Source organism: Pelophylax lessonae, assembly GCF_965119305.1.
Source record: "Pelophylax lessonae genome assembly, chromosome: 9".
NCBI classification, from domain to species: domain Eukaryota; kingdom Metazoa; phylum Chordata; class Amphibia; order Anura; family Ranidae; genus Pelophylax; species Pelophylax lessonae.
Window position 1 is genome coordinate 76712791 of NC_138776.1, and position 18458 is coordinate 76731248.

The following is an 18458-nucleotide window of genomic DNA, read 5'->3' on the forward strand; positions in this document are numbered from 1 at the left end:
GATGTGGTGGCTGCATTGGTTTTCTTTATGCCTTTTTCCCCTCTTTTCACCTGGTGATCTGGCCAATAGCACACCTCCTGTATTAGAGTGCCTTCACTCTGGATGAAGGGGCACAGCAGACAGCAGCATTGTCAGTCTGGAGGGAAGGGGAGTGTCAGATATACTAGCAGATTTAAATACATTAATTGAAGCCAATACTTTATAATCAGTTACAGCAAACTGTTTTTATTTACTTTTTGGGATTACGTTTTTACATAAATAAGATGATCATTGTAAGCATCCCTGCTAGTGTTAAATTGTTTGCATCCTCCCTGTAAAGTGCTACATCTGCAGGACATCTTATTCTTTAAAAAAACAGACTTACAGGCTGGATCACTAGATGCAAATAGAAAAGAGCTTAAAAAGAAAAGGAATGCAGTCATCATATGTAAGAATTGTTAAGCTGCAATATACTTTTTGGGGGGTTTAATACTACTTCAAAGCTGTTTAGGTTGACTTTTCAATCAGCTGTGGGTTTTAGAACTGGTGCAACTTTACTATTGCCCACTAGAGGGACTGAACTCCAGGTATGAGCTCTATTGAACACTTGCATCGGTTCAGCTTGGACCATTGTAATTCTGCATATGTCCTACCTGCTGGGCCACCAAGGAATCTGGAAGTCCCTAGCAGTAATTTATTTATTTTATTTTTTCAGGGGTCAAACGGTTTCCCCTCTGCACACTGACTACAGGGGGCTGCTTGTTCAACTCTGCTGCCGTTCATAAAACACTTTCTTTTTATTTTTATGACTACACAATGTTCTCTGAATGGATGAGATAGATTGGAGGGGTGTTGATGTCACTATATTGCTGACTATTGTATTGTCAGCTTCCCATCATGTACAAAAACATATACATATTCACAGTGTTCCAAGCTAGACCAAGATAAATCCTTGTACACATGATCAGATTATCGAACGGATTTTCGTCCATTTTTTTTTTTTTTGTTGCATGCTAGTCTCATATCAAAAAGTGGAACTTCCGGCTTTAAGGCCTCCTGAGTCCCTGACATGCCACATTGGGGGGGGGGGGTACCTAAATTTGACAGATACCCAGCTCCCACCTAGGCAGCCCAAGCTGAAGTTCTCCTCTTCCCCCTCCCTGCAATCTTCGGTCCCGATCACCGGTCCCAAAAAATTGCCCGACCACTCAGGACACGCAGTGCGCACCCGGCTGTGAAGCCGCAAGCTGTCACAGCCGGGTGCCCACACTAGAGATGTCGGCACTGCGGGGAGAAGAGGGAGAGAACCGAGGCTTCAGCTGTCTGCATCGCTGGGTCTTGGGACAGGTGAGTGTGTTTATTAAAAGTCAGCAGCTACACTTTTTGTAGCTGCTGACTTTTCATAAATACAAAAACGGGTGAAACTCCACTTTAAGCTTGCAATTCAGATCATACCTAGAGTTAAAAGAAACCTGTCCTATGAGAAATATGTAGTCAGCAATTGCTGAGCTCCCCGCCTATAAAAATGTTAGTTGCTTGCCGATCATGTTCATGTAATGACGTCATTGCTTTTTGAGTCACTGACCCAGAAAAAGAATCATGCACATTGGACGTTCTAAAAACACCGGTAGCGTGGCCTTGTTAAAAACTTGAGTTTTTCTGCTTTTTCACGTTAGCGTTTTTAGCAAGAAAACACCTCTTAACCACTTTACCACCGGAGGATTTTGCTGTCTTCCGTCCAGGCCACTTTTTGCGACTTCAACTGACAATTGCGCGGTCGTGCGATGCCATACCCAAACGAAATTTACGTCCTTTTTTTCCCACAAACAGAGCTTTCTTTTGGTGGTATTTGATCACCTGTGCGATTTTTACTTTTTGCGCTATAAACAAAAAAAGAGCGTTTATTTTGAAAAAATAACAATATTTTTAACATTTTTTTATATGAAATTCCCCCCAAAAAAGATGTAAAAACCAATTTTTTAAAAAATTTTTGGCCAATTTGTTTTCTGCTACCTATGTTTGGTAAAAAAAAATCGCAATAAGCGTATTTTGATTGGTTTGCGCAAAAGTTATTGCGTTTACTAACAAAGGGAAAGATTTCTGTCATTTTTGGTGTTTTTTTTTTAACGCGTAATGGCGGCGATCTGCGATTTTTTTTTTTGTGGGACTGCGGCGGACCCTTGACTGACATTTTTGACACTTTTGGGGGTACCAGTGACATTACTGCAGTAATCAGTGCTATATATATGCACTGTTACTGTAAAAATGACACTGGCAGGGAAGGGGTTAATTTTATTGGAGAGGGAGGGGTTAATGTATGCCTGGTGCTTACTGACGTGTAGGGGGGGAGGTGACTGAGTGAGTCATGGACAGATCGGATGTCCAGCTATGCTGAACAGTCCGATCTGTCACTCCCTGTCACTATGGAGATCCGCCCGCTTGTGTTTACACAGGCGGGCGGATGTCCACACTAGATCCCCGGCGATCGGGGCAGAGCAGCGGCGATCGCTGCTGCTCCTCCCCTGGCCCGACTCCCGCTGTGAATGAAAACAGCGGGAGCGAGCCTCCGGCGGCGCGCAAGCGCCGCCCAGAAGGGGGAGTGTCTGACGACGTTAATACTACGTCGTCAGACGATAACGAACCACTTTGCCGCAGTAGTACTACCGTACTCAGACGGCAAGTGGTTAAAAAAAGCTATGGGCTCAAAACTCTGATTAGACGCGTTTTACCACTTTTACAAGCATTAGAGCATTTTACAGCTCAAAAACTCCTCTCAAAACTCACTCGTTTGGCTTCATGCACAATGGACATTTTTACAGCTGCTGTTTTTGGCTTCTGGCATTTTTTTTTTCTTTTCTACAGCCAGTAAACTCCCCAGCATGTTATCCTATGTGTCCGTACACACATAGGTGGTTATCAGCAGTTTTGTGTTTTTCTGCTGTAAAAACACTCTCTAGGCTCCATTGGGCTTAAAAAAATGCCAGTTCCCTTGGCAGAAAAAATTGCTCATATAGAGTGTTTTTTTGTATAGTTTAGATGAGTTTAAAGAGGAAGTAAACGCTCCTCTGACACTTCTTACCTATAGGTAAGCCTATGATAAGGCTTACCTATAGGTACTGTAAATATCTCCTAAACATGTACCGTTTAGGAGATATTTACCTTACATGCAGCCAGTGACGTCACTGGCGCATACGCTCTAAAGGAACGGCCGCTGGTGCCGTTCCTTCAGAGTCCCGTGCCGTGACCGCGGCTCTGGCCAATCAGATGGCCGGATGCCGCGATCCCGGAAGATGGGCGACTGAACATGTCGCCCATCATAGAGGTGAGGGGGCGGCACGTTCTAAGGTAAGTATTGCATAATGAGCTAGTATGCGATGCATACTAGCTCATTGTGTGTTTCTCTTTCAGGGTGAAAAAGAAAAAAAACAAAAAATTTGAGTTTACAACCTCTTTAACCGCTTATAAATTGCTTACACACAACCCGGAACCAACACTAGTTTGCAAGCAACCAAGCGCTTAGAGAGGATAACTACCTCTAATACAGTGTGATAACAGATGCTGCTACTTAATAAAATAACATGAAATAGGAGAATATGTGTAAATACAAACAATATGTAGATACAAAAAATTCTAGTAGCGCAAACAAGGATGATAAGCTCACTCCCCAATCACAATCACTGAAAACTTGTAAAGACTGTAGAAATAAAAAATTATATAAAATATAAAATAGTCCCAACGTGGATCAGTCCACCAAAGCAGCGTTGAAAAACATATGACAAATAACGATATTCACACTGATGTATCCCTTGAGAAATCCTAATCGGTGCAGAAATAAAGGATCACCTTGACCACCACCACTGTGCTCTGAAGGGGGGAAGGTAATGCACACTCACCGACTTCACTGGCCCAGTGATTCTCACCACTGAGCAAACAAGCCACAATACAGCCACTTCCGCTCGGGACTCCGGATTGGGACCAATCAGACCAATGACAGGCTCTGCTGCATCCACTTCTACACTGTGCTTGTTTAGACTTGTATTGTCTTGGATTCTTGTTCAGCTCTCACCTGTCCCTCTTCGGATAGAGAGTTGGGGATAATCTTTTGGATCCCAATATCTTTGTCTCGTTTGGATGATCAGGATCAGATAGCGTATTCGCGCCGGGATGCTTCCGCGTTCCACGGCCGTTGACGGACAACGTCACTTCTGGTTATCGGCCGTGGAACGCGGAAGCATCCCGGCGCGAATACGCTATCTGATCCTGATCATCCAAACGAGACAAAGATATTGGGATCCAAAAGATTATCCCCAACTCTCTATCCGAAGAGGGACAGGTGAGAGCTGAACAAGAATCCAAGACAATACAAGTCTAAACAAGCACAGTGTAGAAGTGGATGCAGCAGAGCCTGTCATTGGTCTGATTGGTCCCAATCCGGAGTCCCGAGCGGAAGTGGCTGTATTGTGGCTTGTTTGCTCAGTGGTGAGAATCACTGGGCCAGTGAAGTCGGTGAGTGTGCATTACCTTCCCCCCTTCAGAGCACAGTGGTGGTGGTCAAGGTGATCCTTTATTTCTGCACCGATTAGGATTTCTCAAGGGATACATCAGTGTGAATATCGTTATTTGTCATATGTTTTTCAACGCTGCTTTGGTGGACTGATCCATGTTGGGACTATTTTATATTTTATATAATTTTTTATTTCTACAGTCTTTACAAGTTTTCAGTGATTGTGATTGGGGAGTGAGCTTATCATCCTTGTTTGCGCTACTAGAATTTTTTGTATCTACATATTGTTTGTATTTACACATATTCTCTTTAACCGCTTGCCGACCGCCGCAAGTAGATTTACTGCGGCGGTCAGCCCCTGCCAGGCAGAGTGACGTTAATTAACGTCACTAGCCTGGGAGGGTCTGGGGAGCAAGCGCGCGCCCGCGCGGTCACGGACCACCCCGCGCGTGTGACCAGCGGACCCGATGTCCGCCGGTCACTCGGCGATCGTCGGGGGAGAGGGAGAATGTCAGGCAGCTTGTGTAAACAAGCCACCTGTCATTCTCCTTGCTGTAAAGACACTGATCACACGGATCTAGTATGTAGATCCGTTGATCAGTGTCCTTACAGCTCAAGCCACAGCCAATCACAGTAGAAAGCACGCCCCTAGGGACACACACAGCCCCTCCCTCCCAAATAAAGTTAACCCCTTCACTACCAGTGTATTTTTACAGTAACAGTGCATATGTATAGCACTGATTACTGTAGAAATGTCACTGGTAACCCCAAAAGTGTCAAAAATGTCAGTCAAGGGTCCGATCTGTCCGCCGCAATGTCGCAGTACCGCAAAAAAATCGCAGATCGCCGCCATTACGCGTTTAAAAAAAAACAACAAAAATGACAAAAATCTTTCCCTTTGTTAGTAAACGCGATAACTTTTGCGCAAACCAATAAAAATACGCTTTTTGCGATTTTTTTTTTTACCAAACATAGGTAGGATAAAACAAATTGGCCGAAAATGTTAAAAAAATTTGATTTTTACATTTTTTTTTTTGGGGAATTTCATATAAAAAAAATGTGAAAAATATTGCTATTTTTGCAAAATTGTCGCTCTTTTTTTGTTTATAGCGCGTGATCAAAAAATCGCACAGGTGATCAAATACCACCAAAAGAAAGCTCTGTTTGTGGGAAAAAAAGGACGTCAAATTAGTTTAGGTACAGCGTCGCACGACCGCGCAATTGTCCGTTAAAGTCACGCAGTGCCGAATCGCAAAATACCCCCTGGTCTTTTAGCAGGAAAATCCTCCGGGGCTTAAGTGGTTAAGAGATTTGCTTTTTTTTTTTGCTAAAAAACACAGCAAATGCTAATGCGTGAAAAAATTGCATTTTTAACATGGCAAAGCTACTGGCCTTTTTTTTTATAACGTCCAGTGTGCATTAGGCCTAAAGATAGAGTTCTGACATTATCCTTACTCACTTGGTTCATGCTTGTCCTGGGTCTATGACTCAGAAAAACAGGAGCAAGGTATATACCAATTAACCAGTATTTTTAGAAGGCAGTCAACAATGGTAGACACGTACTCAGACATACGTGAAACAAAGTCCAAGTAGCTGTGTGTATATCTAAACTGATTGGAAAATCACTGCAATTTTAGAAAAAATGGCAACCTCACCTATGTAAATATCCTACTCTCTATGGTGCTCCAATGGCTATAGCAAGCCTTGAGATGCAGAATCGTTAAGAGTCCAGTAAGCCTTCCCCTCCTCTCCTGAGTCAACTTTGAGTCATAGGACCGGAAATGAAATTGTGCTTCACTTGGTTCCTTAGGCTGGCCATACACGGTTCAAACTGTTAATGGGCAGGCATTCTACACTACATAACAGGAATAAAAGATGTCCATTGGACTCTGGGCTGGTGGAGTCTCCATTCACTCTTTTTAAATCCTTTAGAGCAGGGATTTCCAAACTATGGCACACCAGTTGTTCAGGAACTACAATTCCCATCATGCCTAGTCATGTATGTGAATGTCAGTTTTACAATGCTTCATGGGATGTGTAGTTCTGCAACAGCTGCAGGGCCGTAGTTTGGGAATCTCTGCTTTAGAGTGTAAAAAAAGTAGGAAGGACAAGGGCGCCCTGCAGATCTATGAGCATAACGAGAAAAAGCCAACACATTTCCGGGGCTCAAAATAATCCTTTCATCAGATCTTAATGTCTAAATTAAAAACTGTACAGCGATTTGCAAATAAAAAAGATTGTGATCATGCTGTTTTGGGTTGCCACCCCAGAATGCATTATTTTTGCACATATTTACAACACAGCTATGCAGATATATATTGCTTTTTGGCTACATCTGGAGTTCTGTAAGGACCTCCTGTCTAAAATGAGGACTGCCCCTGATGACCCACAAATGCTATTTATGTCTGTCGGTGTCTTGCATACTTTCTGAGTCACCAGTGAGAAACGTATGCAGCATCTTTGATCTGCATACTTGTTCTGTTTGAGTTACTCAAAAAGAAATGAAGCTATAGGATCAGCATGATAGGCAAAGAACTATCAATTGTAAAGGCATACCAGCAATATCAGCCCTTGTGTTCCTGCCTGAATAGTTCCATTTATTGATCACTAATTTTTGGTAAGAGTTACACTGCACCTTTACAGTATTTGCATGGTCTGTGTGTGTCCGGGTTTCAGTAAATCCCCCCTCAGTATTTGTTCTTATGATGTGAGAACTATAGGAATCTGCACTTTTACAATCTCATCTTTATTATTGTCTTATATGTATTCTTCTGTTATATATTGAGAGAAGGTGATAATAAATATTTTATCATTTTGTATTTTTTTAGTGTTCTTTATTTTCAAGCCTCAATTGTATCATGAACAGACCTTTTGTAAATATATAGCAAATACGGAGAGGATAGCCCTGTGGGACTTTAAATGAGGTGGATATAAGTAAAAAATAGTAATTTATTGAATAAAAATATACAAAGCATAACCGGCAAGCAAAGTGCAAGAAAAACACACCTAATAAAATTGCAGCAGCAAAATTGCATAAATGTCAAGAATCTTGTCATAAAATTGAATAAAGTAACAGCATACGATGAGTATAATGCATGTACTGATAAACATTGGTCAATTGCATATAAAGCATAACAAAATTACAATGATGGTATTGCATGTTGAGACATATCATGTATTGAAACTCGACGCGTTTCGTGGGTCTGTTGCCCACTCATCAGGAGTATACATGGGTAAGCCTATCAAAAAATGAAAAATAGTGTGTGTTGTTAAGTTTGTAAATATATAGTATATACTAAATATTAGAATTAAACATTAACGGCTAGAAAACTTGTGCAAACGTACTCAGTGTAAAAGACTACTAAATAGGAAATTCTGGTCCGGGTGGAATGCCAAGAGGAAAACTTGCTTAAGCCTTTAGGCTGATTTACAGCTGCTAGAGAAAACAAAAATAGAGTAAAAAGTGATCGTACTGACCACAAAGTATGGAAACTGCACCATGTGTACAGTCCAATTGTTCCAATTTGAGTGGGTGGTTGGGGGGGGGGGTAAACTGTTCTTAAAGCCACTGTCTGAAAGAGCCCTGACACTTTTTGAAGCAAAACTTTGCCCCTAAAGTGAGGTTCCCCTTTATGCCTTCCTATCCTCCTGCTCCTCTCCCTCTTTTTGCCACTTTTTTTTTGGGGGGGGGGGGGGCAGCTTTCTATTTCTGGCATGCAATAGCTTCCACTCCCACTGGAATAACCTAGGTCCTAGGCAATTCCACTGAAAGTCCTCCCCCCAAACATCACCGGTACCAGGAGGCTGCGGGACCATTCACAGTGCACAGCGTAGCTAGTACATGTGCAGTGGGAAGCCGGCTTCCCACAGTAAACATGGTGGTGCCAGATACCTGAAGACCAGCAAAGAACTGGCCTGGGTGGGGACATTGCAGTCATCAGCTACGGTATTTGCAGCTGCTGACTTAATTTTTTGTATCAGACTGAAGACTTGCCTTAAACAATTACAACATTTTATTGACTTTGGTAAAGGCTTTACATAAATGGATAAATGCCAATCAGTGTAAGTACCCCTCTCAGTGGTAAGTGGTTTCTCCTATCCCTCTAACTGCAAATTTTAATGGACAGCTTGGTCTGTTAAAGGACAATGCAATATAAGAGACTTAAAGCGGAACTTCACCCAAAAGGGGAAGTCCTGCTTTAAGGACTCGTCCCCCCCCCCCCACTCCTCTAGCACAATTGGCACTTTTGAGGAGTGGGTGTGGGGGGGGGGGGGGGAGCAGGTACCCGATTTTGACAGGTACCTGCTCCCACTTCCGTTCCCAGTGCTGTCCCTGTACAGTGTGCTGCACATGCTCAGTTCATTGTACAAGTTCAGCAATGCAGAGCTGACAGAACTCCTACCCATACGCAGGTGTTTTCCCGGCCCAGCCGATGAAGGTAGCTGGTTATTGATACTGGTGAAGCTGGGCACCGTCCAATATCAACGGCTGGCGGGGAGCTCCGGGACTGAACGTGAGTATAGTTCCGCTTTAATACTGCTTACATTTTTTCGTGCAAAAAGTGGAAGTTATGAGCGTTAAAGTCCAACTGAATCTTTAGTTTAACCACTTCTCCTTAGGTGGATGGCTTATGAGGTCCTGGAGTATAGTGGTTAAATCTGAATGATGACTGTTCAGCCGCTTTATTGTTTTTACAGGCAGTGGGAGAAGACGTTAACTCCCCCCCCCCCCTCCTACTGCCCTACAGTGCTTTTACCGGCTTCCCTGTGCGATCAGCGAGCTGGAGAATGAATCATAGAGCTGACCGAGGACCAGATGGTTCCTGGTCATCTCTATGACCTTCGGATGCCAGGCGTGACGTTATGACATCACGTCCGGCATCGACAGATGAAAACACTGCCATTTCCTAGACTGGGAAGCCAAGATTGTTTTATTTTAGTTTCCAATGGTTTTTATTGAGAATTTAGAAGAAAATTCAGTAGAAAAAGTTGAACTCATTAGGTACATAGACTAAACGTAAGGTACATTAGTTGTGCATCAAAATACAAAAAAAAGTTTTTAACATTAAAAAAAAAAAGATCATCATAGGGTCAATATGAATTACACTATGCACAGAACTCATAAAGTTCCTGCCTGGTACACAACGAAAATATACCCTCTCCTGCCCAATCATATTTAAGCTCTCCCTCCAACAGTTTATCGTGGGGGGAAGAGATGGGGACGATTTTATAGTGTACTGACAAATAATCAGCCCCTGTACTAGGGCTCTATGAATGGGGGACCAGTGGGGACGAACAGTGTCCCTGGCATCCTCCCCCTGCAGCATATCCTTAGTGTACAGAAATGAACACATAGTGTACTATACATTACTTCACACGGCCAAGTGGCCTTAGAGAGCAGCAAAAGGAAGGAAAAATAAATAAATAATAGGGAAGTAGGAGAGCCAAACAAAGACAAGTGTGCATTCTTGCCTATCAAGACATTAGTAATATAAAAATCATATTTGGCATCCGAGAGATATTTAATCCATGGGTCCCAAATTTTATCAAAAAAGGCAATTTTATTATTTAACACCGCCAGAAAGCGTTCATTTACCATGAGATGTTTTTTTTAATCTTTTTATTTAGCTTTCCAGCCTAGAGGCAGGATCTTAGGGACTTATAGACCCCAGATCCTGCTGTAAAGAGGACCTGTCATGCCCTATTCTTACTACAAGGGATGTTTACATTCCTTGTAATAGGAATAGAAGTAATACAAAAAAATAAATAAAGGGAAAGTGTCAAAATATAAAAATTAACAAAAAAAAAAAAAAAACAGGTAACCTGTGAAATTTTTTAAAGTGTCACCTATGGAGATTTTTAAGTACCAAAGTTTGGTGCCATTCCACAAGTGTTAGGTACCTATTTACTCAGCGTAACATCATCTTTCCCATTATACAAAAAAATCTATCTAAGTTTAGTGTTTTTTTAAATTCATGAAACAGTTTTTTTTCACCAAAAAAAGGCGTTTGAAAAATTGCTGCGCGAATACCGTGTGATATAAAAAGTTGCACTGACCACCATTTTATTTAAAATATTATTTTATACATTTTTCATTTTAATTTATTTTAGTCATCTATATATTTATTTATAATGCCACTCTTTTCTATTAAAGCAGAACTTTACCCATAACAACATGATTCAAAAAAATAATGTTCTTTAGCAAGAAACATACATTTTACATATATTATTATGCCACCAAAAATAGTGTATGCTGTAAACTGCCTCCAGCATTGCTCTTGTTTCTTCTTGCTGGAGGCTGCGATTTTGCTTAAGCCCAAAGCCCCAGCAGTAAATCATAAAGTGGAACTAAACCTGTTGATTTATCAGGTTCAAAAAAGTTACATTCCTGGAATGCCGGGATTGCTAACTGTCACATTTGCTTGTGTCCCCAACCGAACTGTCAAAGCATCAAATGTCTGGTGTCATAACTGATCACATGTGCAGCACCATGGCAGTTGCAGATCAAACAGAAGCAGCTCCTTTGGTTGTAAAGGATAGGAGCGTTTCATTCCGCTTTTAAGGCTGTCCGCAGATCGGCCTCTACAAACTCGGCAGTGCCTAAAAATGGAGAGCGACTGAGCATGTGCAGAGCGGGGTGATACAGTGTATTTCTGGATTTTAAACAGTATAGGCACTTTTTTTTTTAATGGGTAATGGGTTATATAGCTATACCTACAAAAGGGGTCAGCCTGAAGTGATCTAGCAGGAATATATTTTCTGGATAAAGTTCCACTTTAATAGCGTTTGATCTGTAAAGGAAATTGAATGAGAACATGCAATTTTGGCCCACTTGCACAGAACACAAGTTTCACTTGAATAAATAACTATGCATTTTTTTTTTTTGAACACACCGAGGTGCTACATGTGAATTTCTCTGTGCGATTTGCTGTTCATGTTTCAGTAAATGTATCATTATAAATAAGAATTCACAATATACAACTAACAAGAGAGTTGGCTACTATACCATGTAAAATTAAAACAGAAGAAAGCTATAGAAGTAGTAGCAATAATAAAGCAAATTTACAGTGAATCATAACTACAGACATATGTACCAGGGGCGGCCCGTCCATTGGGGGCGCAGGGGCACAGCCCCCCCATCCATACATCCGGCCCCCTAATCTTCATGCAGGGCTCCAGGCCAATAGGGTTTTTTTTTTTCAAAGCACCTGATTAGAGCCAGAGGCTCTAATAGGCTTAAAAAAAGGGTGGGTTTAGGGAGCAGAGCACTGCGCCCTAAACCCACCCAGTTGTATGACAATAGCGAATTAATATTCGCTATTATCACACTGATTCTCCTCCCAGCCAATCCGGGAGCGGATCGTGAGACCCCTTTCCTGATTGGCTGAAAAGAGAAGCGATTTTGCTGGCCATTGACCAGGAAGAGGGAGGAGACGCACAGCCGGAGGAGGTAAGAATGCGGGCTGTCCATCCCGCTGGGGGGGAGTTGGTGGTAGATTTGCTGCCCCCCCCCCCACATTATCATGCACCAGCCACCACTGATATGTACAGATATTAAATTGTAACTATGGCCACTAGCTTTTACACAGCAGTCCCCCTGTAAGGCCCCTTTTACACGGGCTTTCCCATCCGTCCACCTGTCAGTTTTTCAGGAGGACCTGGTTGGATGCTCTGCTGACACCCGCTGCTAGCCAATCCGATCTAGTCTGTGAAATTCAGCCAGATGGAAACCCTATTTTCCATCCGTCTGGAGGATCGGATTGGATAAGATCAGATGAGAGCGGACAGGCGGTCCTTTTTCATCTGATCTCCCATAGAGCAGAGCGGGGATCTGACAGGTCTGTCTCCGCAAATGAATCCCCGCTGAGCAAAACGGAGTCCATCGGCGCACCGCCCGTGTGAAAGGGGCCTAACAGAGTTTATTACTTAGTTAACTGGCCAGTAAATCTGCTATTTTTTCATCTTCCTTTAACAGTCCAAGTTGTCCAGCAAAGGTGGCAGTTAGAGGGTTAAGACAAACCATTTATTACTGACATTAAATAACTGCTTAAAATTTTTTTAACTGAAGTTTGGCTTTAAATTGTTAGTCACTTACAAAAAAACAAATTTAACCGGTTGCCGACCGCCGCACGACTATATACTGCGGCGGTCAGCCCCGGCCAGGCAGAGTGACGTATCGGTACGTCACTCGCCTGTCACTGACTTGCGAGCCTATCGCGGGCAGGCGCGCGCCCGCCGAGGCGCGCGCCCGCCGCGGCTCGTTCACAGACAAGTCAGTGCGTGTGACCGGCGGACTCGATGTCCGCCAGTCACACTGCGATCGCTCCTGTGAAGGGAGAAAGACAGAGCAGCTTGTGTAAACAAGCTGCCTGTCAGTTCTCCCTGTGTAAAAGTGAAGATCTGTCCGTTCTACTATGTAGAACTGTTGATCTTTGCTTTTACACCAATAGGAATGTCCCTACACAGTTAGAATCACGCCCCTAGGACACACTTAACCCCTCCCTGTCCAATAAAGTTAACCCCTTCCCTGCCAGTGTCATTTTTGCAGTAACAGTGCATATGTATAGCACTGATTACTGCAGTAATGTCACTGGTACCCCCAAAAGTGTCAAAAATGTCAGTCAAGGGTCCGATCTGTCCGCCGCAATGTCGCAGTACCGAAAAAAAATCGCAGATCGCCGCCATTACGCGTTAAAAAAAAAAACACCAAAAATGACAAAAATCTTTCCCTTTGTTAGTAAACGCAATAACTTTTGCGCAAACCAATCAAAATACGCTTTTTGCGATTTTTTTTACCAAACATAGGTAGCATAAAACAAATTGGCCAAAAATGTTAAAAAATTTTGATTTTTACTTTTTTTTTTGGGGAATTTCATATAAAAAAATGTGAAAAATATTGTTATTTTTGCAAAATTTACGCTCTTTTTTTGTTTATAGCGCGTGATCGAAAAATCGCACAGGTGATCAAATACCACCAAAAGAAAGCTCTGTTTGTGGGAAAAAAAAGGACGTCAAATTCGTTTAGGTACAGCGTCGCACGACCGCGCAATTGTCCGTTAAAGTCACGCAGTAAAAAATCGCAAAAAAACCCCTGGTCCTTTAGCAGCCAAATCCTCCGGGGCTTAAGTGGTTAAATGAACTAGTCCATCCAACACTACTGTGTCTAATGCCTGATTCCCACTATTGCGGCTCTGCAAGCTGCGTTTGCATGGGCATGGCAGCCTATTCATTTGAATGGGATGCTGTGCCTGCGTTTCATGCAGGAAAAAGGTTCCTGCACCATTTTTAAAACGCAGCAGCAGAGAAATTGCACGGAGCTTTTGCAATATACAATTTCCCAGCAGTTCCAGCACCCGCAAATGTGCTACATTTTTAGATGTGTAGGGACGCTAATAAGAATAAATGTCAGCACCCTGCACGTTTTGGCTGCAGGTAAGTTTCCGATTCACACAACCACCCGCAATAGTGTGAACCATGCCTAACTGATTGACAATGCTGCTGTCCAAGGGTGGCTTCAATTGCCCTCCATAGATACAGTGGATGAGTGAATGTAGCCACGCTAAAGCTGGATACCCACTATACAATTTTCTTCAGATTTTTTCCTTTAGGTTTACCAAAACCGTATAATAGGAGGTCAAACCTAAACACTTTCAATGTGTATGCAATCAGGCAGGCCATTGCACTACATAGTTGAAGGTAAATCTAAAGGAAATCTAACCACAAAAGTTGTATAGTGTGTATCCAGCCTAAAGCCTCATACACACGATCAGATTATCGAACGATCTTGCGTCCGCTTTTTGTTGCATGCTAGTCTCAGATCTAAAGTGAAGAGGTTATTTTCATACGAAATTTCTTGTACGACAGAATTCTACTTCAGAAGTGATGTCATGTGTTGAATTGTTTTGTATGTGTTCTTTCATTTCTGAGCATGCCTAGTCTTGCTCTTACGATTTTTTTTGGACGAAAACTGTACTAATTAAACAAAAATCGGACGTTGTGTTGAGGTACGATAACAATTTTATAGCCTGCACATTCAGTTTTTGTCTGAAAATTCGTAATCGGCTGTCGAAAGCACTGTACTAACAATCCGAAAATCGACAGATCGTTCGTCAGACGAAATTTTACTTCCGATTTTCGTATCGTGTGCTTAGACAGAAAATGTGTTGCTGGCTGAGCACCAGATAAAAAATAAAGGAATAGAAGCTTGAAAAAACAGAAAACAAATGCAATCACCATATCCAATGATTGGTATGCTACAATAGATAACATTTTTGTATTTGGGTTTAGTTACTCTTTAAGAATGTATGTATGTGATATAATAAATAAGTTGTGCATTATGCTTAAATAAGGAGGGGTATGTAAGTAGTGTGGATGTTAGTAATACTGTATATCCATATCCCCGTAGGTTACAGCCATGGATTACCGAATTTAGGAAAGAAAAGAGAAAAAAAAATAAAGAAAAAGGGCACTGCTCTTTAGCAAAATCGTGGCAAAAACTCATATGCATTTTTGCTGTGTTTCAGATGTGTTTGCTGTGTGTTTATGGTGCGTTTTGGGTTGCCTGCACCTGTGAAAGCCAAAAACACAAAATTGTGGTGCATACTGCGATTTTACTGGGATTTCCATTAATTTCAATGGGTTTTAAAACTGCACCATAGATGAAGCATGCAGGACTTTTCAAAATGCACTGCACTGGTAACGCAGTGGTGTGAAAAGTCCCATAGGATTTAGGGCCAATTCCCCCCACGTGCAGTCCAACGTGTTTTTTTTCTGCTTCAAAAACTTATTGATAGTAGGTTATATGGTTTTCAATGGCATAGCTCACATGAGGGTGGTCAGTTTCAGGGCGTTCCAGTTCCAGAAAAAAAAGTAGAACATGCATTTTTTTCGGCACTGGACTGTACTGGAATGCGGTAAAACGCACCAGAAATGCAACGGAACACACCAAAAACACACTGGAACCCACGTCTTTTATTTACGGTTAAGAAAAAAGAAGGGATAAAAAAGGAACTGGATCACATCAAAAACGTGCATGCAGAAAAGCATTCAGACTGCGTTTCTATGGTGAGAACTGACCCTTAAAGAGAATCACTTTTCTTGTGTTTTTTCTTGCAAGGAAAAAACGCAGCGAAAACTGTGAAGGGGATCTAAAGAAAAAAAGCAGGTAAGTAGGGATTACAGGGGTGGGGGGTAAAAAGGTTATTTCAGAAGTCAAGTCAGATTGGATATTGGAAGCAAATAAAAGTTTTCTTCACCAAGTGTGAAAATGACGTTACAATAAAAATGTAAGTTCTCCATTTCCTGAACATTTGCTTCACTGAGTTAAATGTCCTGCTGATGTTCTGTATCATCTTATCTTATCTCTCATGTTATTTGTGAAGTTCACACTGCCACTGGTTAGTATGACCTAATCAATGCAAGGACATGTCAAATCTGCCTACTAATCCAGATTATTTGATTATTTTGGAGATTTTCAGTCTGTGTCCCATTGGGAAGATTTACCTTCACTTCCTGTCTTTACACGCACATGAACTTTAATGGCATCCCAGTCTTAGTCCGTAGGGTCAAATATTGAGTTTGCCCACCCTTTGCAGCTATAACAGCTTCAACTCTTCTGGGAAGGCAGTTTACAAGGTTTAGGAGTGTGTTTATGGAAATGTTTGACCATTCATCCAGAAGCACATTTGTGAGGTCAGGCACTAATACTGGAGATAAGGCCCGGCTCGCTGTCTCCGCTCTAATTGATCTCACATCTGACCACTCTAATTCCCAAAGGCCAGTCTATCAGGGTGAGGTCAGGACTCTGTGCAGGCCAGTCAAGTTCCTTCACCCCAAACTCACTCATCCATTCCTTTTTTTGGACCTTGCTTTGTGCACTGGTGCGCAGTCATGTTGGAACAGGAAGGGGCCATCCCCAAACTTTTTCCGTAAAGTTGGGAGTATGAAATTGTCCAAAATGTATGACACCTTAAAGTAGAATTATTGGCAAAACTTTTTTTTTTTTAAATTTTGGACAAAGCAAGGGGGGGGGGGGTTATAGCCCCTATCAGATTTTTTTTTTTTGCTATCTCTGTTCCATTGTGGAGATTTCCATTCACTTCCTGTCCCATAGCCAAACAGGAAGTGAGAGGAAATCCCTGCAAATTAAAGGAATTTCTTGGGGACCCCCAGGTCACCAGAACTAGTGTCCCCATTTTAAGGTTCCTCTCCTATTACTTTTCTTTGGACAACCCAAAATTTGATAATGGTAGACAGGACAAATGGAGTGAATGAATTTCATTAACGGGGGTGAGACAGCAATAAAAACTGACAGGGGTTCTAATTCCTCCACACTATATCCAAAACTAAAAAAAAAAGTTTTGTCTTTAGTTATACTTTAGGAGTTCCCTTTACTGGAACTAAGGGGCCAAGCCCAACCTCTGAAGAGCAACCCCCACACCATAATTCCCCCTCCACCAAATTATTTGGACCAGTGCACAACCAAGGTCCATAAAGACATGGATGAGCGAGTTTGGGGTGGAGGGACTTGACTGGACTGCACAGAGTCCTGACCTCAACCCAATAGAACACATTTGGGCTGAATTAGAGTGGAGACTGCGAGCCAAGCCTTCTCATCCAGATCAATGCCTGATCTCACAAATGCGCTTCTGGAAGAATGGTCAAACATTCCCATAGACACACTTCTAAACCTTGTGGACAGCCTTCCTAGAAGAGTTGAAGCTGTTATAGCTGCAAAGGGTGGGCCAACTCAATATTGAGTGTAAAGGCAGTGTCCCAATACTTTGGTAATATAGTGTGCAGCTACCTAATGTAGTCATCGTGTCATGTTATATGCGGCTCACTAACTCTAAGACTTCATTCACAGAGGTCACCAGCGAAGTATCAGCGATTTAGTCGGTGGAGAAGCTAGCTGCATGCACAATGTGTGCAAACAGCCACAGGAAGATTTTTTACCCTGTGCATATGTAGAACCCTCCTAGTCAGGTGCTAGGTGAAAGCATTTATGTGCTCTTCTGCTTATCAGGGAGCAGGATTTCTAGTTTTGCCTGTTACATGTGTCCAAGTGTGATTCACTTGGTCTGAGGGAGTGTCCCCACTGTATCCAATAGGGGAGCCTGTTGGACAGTGGATGAAACCCAGCCAATGACACACAGGCTTTTGTGACAGTCCCAGTGGGAAGGCACAACCGCAGTGCATCCTGGGATTGGTCATAAAAGCCTGGGACACATGTGACAGGGCATCTTTGGCGGGAAGCAGAGTCCCAGGAGGAGGGTGACGGCTGTCTCTCTTCCTGTCAGAAAGGAAGTGGACCAGACATGTGGGGTTGAAATGCAAGGTCCTGTGGAAACTGACGGTGGAGCAGTGGCAGAGATTCCTGTGGAAAGCAGTATCAGTGAGTAGCATGGAGCTTGCCAGGGGTCTGCCCAGGAAGGGGACCACTCTGGGGAAAGTCAGAGGACAAAGGACAGCACACACAGTGGGTCAGAAAGGAGGTGCCAGGATAGACCCTGAAGAGAAACTTAAAGTATTATTCATCATTTAAAACCTTCACCTCAGTGGCAGAGTGAAGCAGCGGCCTTGCCGCACACACTGCAGATAGATGTCCTCAATCTGTGCATAGTTGTTAGTTGGAGTATCTCACTCATCCCTTCTCCCATCCCAGTTCCAAAATAAATACAAAAAAACAAATCCCCTGGACTGTTTATTGACTGAGCCGAGGACTTAAAGCTACAAGTTCAATTTTCTGTTGCTATGGGTAACCCAGGGGAATCCACTTTAACCGGTTGCCGACCGCCGCACGACTATATACTGCGGCGGTCAGCCCCGGCCAGGCAGAGTGACGTAGCGGTACGTCACTAGCCTTCGCCGCTCTGGCGCGCGCGCGCGCGCACCCGCGGTCCCGCCGATGACTCGATTGGGTTCAGAACCGATCAGTCATCAGGTCCAGGCCAATCATTTTTGGTCTGGACCTGTT